We start from the raw sequence: 8,226 nt of genomic DNA, 5'->3' as shown, positions 1-8,226 counted from the left end.
GTAGTAAAATCAACACAAAGAACCAGTCCCCATCCATCCATCCATCAGGTGGAAAGAGATCATATGGAAAAATACCCCCTGACCAACTGAATCTCTCTACTGGCCTAGTGTTGGTCAGAAAGCAAGGTCCTGGTACAGTGTCTTAGCAGTAAAGGGTGAATCCAGTGCTCCTGCACACAAAACAAGTCATTATCTTGACACCATTATGTTCTGTTTGTGTTCCTCTAGAATAACATTGATGTGAATGCAGTCAGCTGTAACAATCTGGACATTTCATATTGTCCTTTGTAGGGCTGGGTATTACCATGAATTTCCTAGATCGATTCGATTTCGATTCTTAGGGTTTTAAATTGATTAATCACGATTCAATTCGATTCGATTAGATTCAATCTAAATCGATTCAATCTGCTCTTAAATAATGAAAATATACAATACGTTGCAAAATACACGTCTTTATTTTGTAAATTTGCCAGTTCACATGCAACTGTAAACAAACTGTCTTATCCTACTGTATTAAAAAAAAGTGCAAATCAAAGTGCAAATGTAAAAAGTGTTCATGAATGTTGCAGAAAATTGCACTTTTTACATGAAAAAAATTAACAAAAGTATTAAATATTAACAAACGACAGTAAACTTAAACTGTCACACAGAGATTCTTGTTGAGGAAAAGGAGCTCATTGACATTTGCCGTTTGCTGACTGTATTTTCATTCGTGTCACGTCTTTCACAGATGTATACATCATGGGTATCACAGTTTCATTCAGATGTTTACGTTGCACCATAACGTAGTGTGGTTCGAGCACCTGAATGAGCTGCCGGAATCCTTCAGTTTCCACTGCCGAGTATGGGCGTAAATCTCTGCAAACAAAAGTTGCGATGGCCTCTGTTATCTTTATGGGCCGCGGAGACTCTGATGGTAATGCTGGCAGGTCCTTCAGTTTATTTTTTTTTGCTCCGGGCGGTGTACTGTCGGAAGCTAAGTTTAGCGTAGTGTGGTATCTTGTCAGGTGGTTTCTGAGGTTTGTAGTATTCCTACAATAACTGAGCTCTGCTTGGCATATGTTGCAAACTACCTTGGTTTTATCAAGCTCTTCGTCCTTTGCCCTTTGTCCTTTTAAACTTGAAATGATTCCACACTTGGGATTTCATTTGGGACGGCTTGCTGAGCGGCGTTTTCCCTGCCTTAGCCATTTTGGCTGCGTGCCTGAACGACGCGACGTACGACTGCGCAGCTGCGTCATCACGCACCAGAGCGCTGAGGGAGGAAAATAACACAACACAAAAAAACTCGATCTCATGCCCTGTGAATCGATAGTGCGAAATTTAAATGGAATCGATCCGAAATCGATTAAATCGATTTTTTTACCCAGCCCTAGTCCTTTGTAAGCAGGGGCTGATCGCTGCGTTCAAGCACTTAAAACTCAATGTGTAAGTAATCCAAGTATTAAGAATAGGTTACTCAGATTGAATAATTAACGCAATACATTACAAATGACATTTTAGGACATGTAAATGTATGTATACTACAATGTAATGTATACTTTTTAAAAAGTATCTTTTCCAACACTGGGTATAGATGACATAGACACCAAACAGAGATGCAACATAGAGACACAAAACTACCACAATGTACACAAAAACAATCACTCGGAGACAAACACTACCTCACACAAAAGCCGCACAGACACCGAACTCCCCCAAAAGAGACAACACTAATACAGGGAGACACAAAACCACCACATAGACACAAAAGCACTGCAGACACAGCACTGCCACACAGATGCAAAACCTGGCAACACAGTGACACAAAATCACCACAAACTACGACATACAGACAAAAAATTGCCAAATAGAGACATAAACTACCACAGAGAGACACAGCAGCACCACATACAAACAAGTGAAGTGTCATGGCACTTCACTGTGAGTCTTGGTGCTCCTTGGGCCATGTGTCATTTTCAATATGTAATAAACAGTTTTGAAGAAAAGTGAAACACAGAGATTATAGATTATTGACAAGTTAAACTTTGGTTCAGTGTTAGCTTATTCACTGTCTCTGCACACATTCTCCTTCAAGGGCCCCTGTTTGGTAATCAGCACTGTAAAGCAGCCACACTGTATGTATTGATAGTCCTACTGGGTGCCTCTTTTTGAGCTTTCTCTCTGTATGTTTTTCCTTCGCACAACGCATTGTGCCAGTGAGGGTTGGTGGCCAGAGTACTCTGTAATTTAACAGCCCTGCTTTTGGAACACAAGGTTTTTCTTTTCTTTTCTTTTTTCCACCATGGAAATGATATTTCCAGTCCCAGCCTGATGAGCCAACATGGTGGGAATCAAACTGAGTGTTAAATATTTTACGTACTGCAGGCAATAGCCTCTTCTGAGGCTCATTAGTGGAAGGAATATTGTATGGGCTTTGTACAAAAGTAAAGGGTGCTTCATCTTTTAACACTTTGTGTCAAGAGGTCAGTACTAAGACTAAGACAGAACAGACTGAATAAGAGTACAAAGGTTCTATTAAGGATTTCCCTGTTTATGTGAATTTGTGGGGTCTAGATTGTGAACTACCTTTGAATTAACCAGTTGGCTGACTCTGGGGTTTCTACACTGAGTTTCAGAACCACCTAACATTAACGTTGGTAAGTGTGCCATGCTGCTAATAATAACACAAAATGTGAAAAAAATTATACAATTCACTTCAAAAGTTAGAAACACCACTTGTAACGCTGTCTTTATTTGTATAAAAGCATAATAAAATCATCTGAACATAGTGGGCCTTCAGATGAACAACAACATAACATAAATTAAATTAAATTTAAATTAAATTAAATTTGAAACCTTTATTAGTCCCACAATGGGGAAATTGCTTAAGGCAGCCCAGCAAAGAGCGCCACACACCAGTGAGTACACTGGAGGGTATGCAGGTAAAGTGTCTTGCCCAAGGACACACAACAGTGACTAGGGAGGAGTTGGGATCAAACCACCAACCTTCTGGTTACTGGACAACCTGCTATACCACTGAGCCACTGTTGCCCAAAAAGGAAGTCTTGCATTGGCCGGGAATCGAACCCGGGCCTCCCGCGTGGCAGGCGAGAATTCTACCACTGAACCACCAATGCCTAGATAACATGACTTTTTCACGGGGCCATTTTTTATGTTTTAGGAAAAACATGTTCATACTGCCCTATTCCTGCTTCTATAAGATTTCATTAGTTGAGCTGCAGCAGGTGCTGCTGATCATCAGTCTTTGAGATCTTTTGCATGTCCCAAGCTTCTGTCCTCGTTCCGAGCAAAGAAGTGTGCCCACATAAAGAAGGGCAAACAGTTAACATGAGGGCACCAACTGATACAATGAAAAGGGTTACATTTATTCTTTATTAGCTAAATGATGAGGGAAGACCAAAGAAGACTGCTCACGTCTTCAGTGAGTAGTGACAGGCTGAGTCCATCCGATACATTTAACAATACAATTTTATTATTATTTATCTGAATGCCCTGCTCCCCATGGTGGTGAGACGTGCAGTCAGGACAGTGAGATGAAGAGAGGAGGCAGATCTGGGGGAACAACGGGGGTTGACGATATGGATGAGGTGGGACAGTCAGGCATGGAGGGGTGAGGGTGTGGATTGACTTAAATGAGTATAGTAGTATAGTAGTTGATGTGAAATTTAATTCAGCACACAAGTATTGTGGTGATTGGAGGGGGTACTAGGGATGATCCAAGCAGCTGAGTTCTGAAACAATTGAAGCTGATGGAGAGATATTTGAGTAAGACCGAAAAGGAGGGGATGGCTGTAATCAAGGTGGGCAAGCATTGCAGTGTGGAGGCAGGGATGGAGGTGACTAATGTTATGTAGATGGAAATACACTGACTAGGTGCTAACTGTGCTGTCAATAATGACCCCCAGACTGTTAACCTGAGGGGAGGGGGAAACAGAGGAGTTATCAATGGAGAGTGAAAAACTGACAGCTTTGGAAACCGTTGATTTGGTACCAATAATAATAAAAAAAATTTTGTTTTATCACTATTAATTTTGAGTTGTTGGAAAGTTAGAGGAAAGACAAGATTTCAATTTGTGGGAGGGTGGGATTGGGTTTGCAGGTTAAATAGAACTGTGAAATGGATGTTGTGGAGGATATTTCCAAGGAGGAGGAAGTAAAAGAGAAGGGGCCCCAGAACTGAGCCCTGGAGACAGGTGAAGGATGGGAGCTGAAAGAAGAACAGAGGACGGCCTGAAAGGTAGAATTTAAACCAGTCACAGGGCACTAGAGTGCGACCATTTTGGGCGCACATGCGACCTAATTTCTCAAAGGTGCAACCAAAAAATATCAGAGGTCGCACCGGTACGACCAGCTGTAAGAGGGAGATACATTCTCTGCGACTCTCAAAAGTCTCCCTGTGGTCCAGCAACAGACACACATCAGGCCCATATCGTGGTCTAAGCCAATCAGAGACGGTGAAGGGCGGGACCTCTGTGTGTGTATCTTTGAAAACGTGTCTGCTGCGGTCACCCGAGACCGAAAATTCAGAAGAAGAACGCGGACATATGCTGCGCAGAGCTGATGCTGTGTGATAAAGCTTGTTCCATACTCCACGAGAACGGAGAAATCTGTTCGTGTTCCCGAGGTGACGAGAACAAAGTCGTTTCGGCCCGGACTTTTTAAAACGTGTGTGCAGAACTCATACGGCCCTCTGACTGCAGCGCGCACACAAAGACAGACAGGGTTTAAAGACGTTTCGCTGCTGAACAGCAGAAACCGCAGTTTAAGTGAACATGTGCGGAGGAGCAGGATTTGTTGCTACTATGCGGGTTTTGCTAATTTGCTGTTGACCTGAATGAGTGACGATAACGAGCCGGTCATGTTCAGGGAGGGGGCGTGACGTGCTCGTAGCATTATAACAGACTGAACAGCAGGTGTGGTTCCATCCATGAAGGCCGAGCAGTCAGCTGGTTTAAGGAGTTATAGAACATGATGAACGCCCATTTAAAAAGTATTGTTATTATCCTGCTACAGTGGAGCATTGTCTGCCAGGATGATATCTGCATACAGCTAAACTGTAACAGACAGAATGAAAAGTCTGTCAGCTGGAGCTCAGCTTTAGAAAGAGAGGAGACACAGGAGAAACTGAGGAAGAAAGGTGATGAAGATGAGAGAAGAGATACTGTAGCTGCATTAAAAACGTGTTGAAGAAAACAAAATATATATCTATATCACAACTATTAAATAAATAACAGTGTATATAATTTAAATAATTTTTAATTCCCATTGCCAGATAGATAAGTGAGGAGCGACAGCCAGAAAATACAGAGAGAAAGCAAACAGGGAACTGAAGAGTGCTGTAACTTTGAATCTTCATCATGGATTTCTGACAGGCAGACCTGTTGGCTGGTTTGTCCATAATTTGAATGAGTACTATCGGTACATGTATTTATTTATTTTTATTTACCTGTGTTCATTAAACAAGGTCCAAAGTCAGTTTAGGATGATATGTGATTATTAAGCCCGTTCATATTTACTAGAGATCAATTTTTGGACCTCAGTATTTCTAAAACTTTGGCTACAGCCCTGCGAGGCCGTCAGGTAAAGAGTAGATGTAGCTGCAGATGATGAGAGAAGATGAAAAGAACTTCTGTATTAGGATAGGTGTCAAGTTAAGGCCTTAAAGGCCATAAAATATATGGACAGTGATTAAAAAACAAACTGCTGTGTGATGTGTGATGCGGTGCACCTAACTTTTGTGCCGGTGCACCCAAGAAAAAAAGATTAGGCGCACCGGTGCAACCAGTGCAAAAAGTTAGTCTAGAGCCCTGAGTCCAGGGCTCTAGAGTGCGACCATTTTGGGCGCACATGCGACCTAATTTCTCAAAGGTGCAACCAAAAAATATCAGAGGTCGCACCGGTACGACTAGCTGTAAGAGGGAGATACATTCTCCGCGACTCTCAAAAGTCTCCAGCAACAGACACACATCGGGCCATATCGTGGTCTCAACCAATCAGAGACGGTGAAGGGCGGGACCTCCGTGTGTGTATCTTTGAAAACGTGTCTGCTGCGGTCAGCCGAGACCGAAAATTCAGAAGAAGAACGCGGACATATGCTGCGCAGAGCTGATGCTGTGTGATAAAGCTTGTTCCATACTGCACGAGAACAGAGAGATCTGTTCATGTTACCGAGGTGACGAGAACAAAGTCCGTTTCAGCCCGGACTTTTTAAAACGTGTGTGCAGAACTCATACGGCCCTCTCACTGTAGCTCGCAGCGTGCGCACACAGACAGACAGGTATTAAAGACGTTTCGCTGCTGAACAGCAGAAACCGCAGTTTAAGTGAACATGTGCGGAGGAGGAAGAGTTGTTGCTACTATGCGGGTTTTGCTAATTTGCTGTTGACCTGAATAAGTGATGATAACGAGCCGGTCATGTTCAGGGAGGGGGCGTGACCTGCTCGTAGCATCATAACAGACTGAACAGCAGGTCTGATGGACAGTGTTATCTGACCTGTGAGGTTCATCCATGAAGGCTGGTTCACTCTGACTGACAGCAGTCAGCTGGTTTTAAGGAGTTATAGAACATGGCTACATGATGAACGCCCATTTAAAAAGTATTGTTATTATCCTGCTATAGCGGACCACTGTCTGCCAGTATGAGATCTGCATACAGCAGCTAAATCTGTAACAGACAGAATGAAAAGTCTGTCAGCTGGAGCTCAGCTTTAGAAAGAGAGGAGACAGAGGCAGAGAGGAAGAGAGGTGAGGAAGATGAGAGAAGAGATACTGTAGCTGCATTAAAAACGTGTTGAAGAAAAAAACATATATATCTCAATCACAACTATTAAATAAATAAAGGTGTATATAATTTAAATAATTTTTAATTCCCATTGCCAGATAGATAAGTGAGGAGTGACAGCCAGAAAATACAGAGAGAAAGCAAACGGGGAACTGAAGAGTGCTGTAACTTTGAATCTTCATCATGGATTTCTGACAGGCAGACTTGTTGGCTAGTTTGTCCATAATTTGAATAAGTACTATCGGTACATGTATTTATTTATTTTTATTTACCTGTGTTCATTAAACAGGGTCCAAAGTCAGTTTAGGATGATATGTGATTATTAAGCCCGTTCATATTTCCTAGACATCAATTTTTGGACCTCAGTATTTCTAAAACTTTGGCTACAGCCCTGCGAGGCCCATCAGGTAAACAGTGGATGTAGCTGCAGATGATGAGAGAAGATGAAAAAAACTTCTGCATTAAGATAGGTGTCAAGTTAAGGCCTGATCCATAAAATATATGGACAGCATTTAAAAAACAAACTGCTGTGTGATGCGGTGCACCTAACTTTTGTGCCGGTGCACCCAAGAAAAAAAGGTTAGGCGCACCGGTGCAACCAGTGCAAAAAGTTAGTCTAGAGCCCTGCCTGAGTCACCAAGGGGTGTGTGTAATGCCAATGGAGGTCAGTGTGTTGAGGGGGATAGCAGAGTAGAGCTGGTGTCAAAGCTGCTGTTTACAGAGCCAAGGGCCAAGGATGGGATGGGTTGTGGGCTTTTATCATGCTCATGGCATGCCACAATGTTTTGGAGCGGTATGGCCATTGAATGAGCATTTGGTTGCCTCAAGGCCAGATTTGCAGCACTTACAAGGCCTGTGGACATAAAATTGCATGACCTGCCCCCATTTCATTTACTCCTCCTGCTTTGCCCTCTATAATTTCTGTGAGACCAGTAAGGAGGCTGTGGATGAACAGTCTGTGTTAGGAACAATACAAGGTGGAAAGGACTCACAGCCTCCCACACAGTGCAATCATTATCTCACTGACTGTAATGAGGGAGAGGTCAAGAGAGTGAGGAGAGTGCACATGAAATGTAAAATGTGACTTTTTTTATATTGTACGTAAAGTTGTGAGATGCTCTAACGTTTGAAGTGTAAAAATGACTGGAAACAGGAAATAGGTTGCAGGTGCAACAAATAAGTTACTTTCCTTTATGACACATAAACACTGAAAATATAAGTTAAAGCTCAGCTTGTGTGTGTATAATGCAACATGAAGCTCAGTGTTCTAGTTATCCTGAAACAGTGGTTGTCTGTGTGAATATGAAGATGAGTGTTGCTGTGAGGTGTTGTGTGTGTGTATTGTCTAAAGTGATTTGTTGTTTTAGGTGTGCAAAAAAAGCTGGTGTAGTCGGGTGTGGGCTTATGTGGATGAATGCAGATGGGTGCCCCTGGAACTGTTC

At 42.5% G+C, this 8,226-nt stretch overlaps 1 non-coding gene across 1 annotated transcript; it reads right to left on the bottom strand.

Annotated features, from left to right (window-relative positions):
- Positions 1-3,048: 3,048 nt before the first annotated feature.
- trnag-gcc (transfer RNA glycine (anticodon GCC)) lies at positions 3,049-3,119 on the bottom strand. The gene has a single exon. It is a non-coding gene; the product is annotated as a tRNA-Gly (tRNA).
- Between the last annotated feature and the right edge of the window lie 5,107 nt (positions 3,120-8,226).

Source organism: Parambassis ranga, chromosome 7 (genome assembly GCF_900634625.1).
Source record: "Parambassis ranga chromosome 7, fParRan2.1, whole genome shotgun sequence".
Classification (NCBI taxonomy): domain Eukaryota; kingdom Metazoa; phylum Chordata; class Actinopteri; family Ambassidae; genus Parambassis; species Parambassis ranga.
Note: the sequence above shows the minus strand (reverse complement) of the source record. Positions and strands in the feature narration are given on the sequence as shown.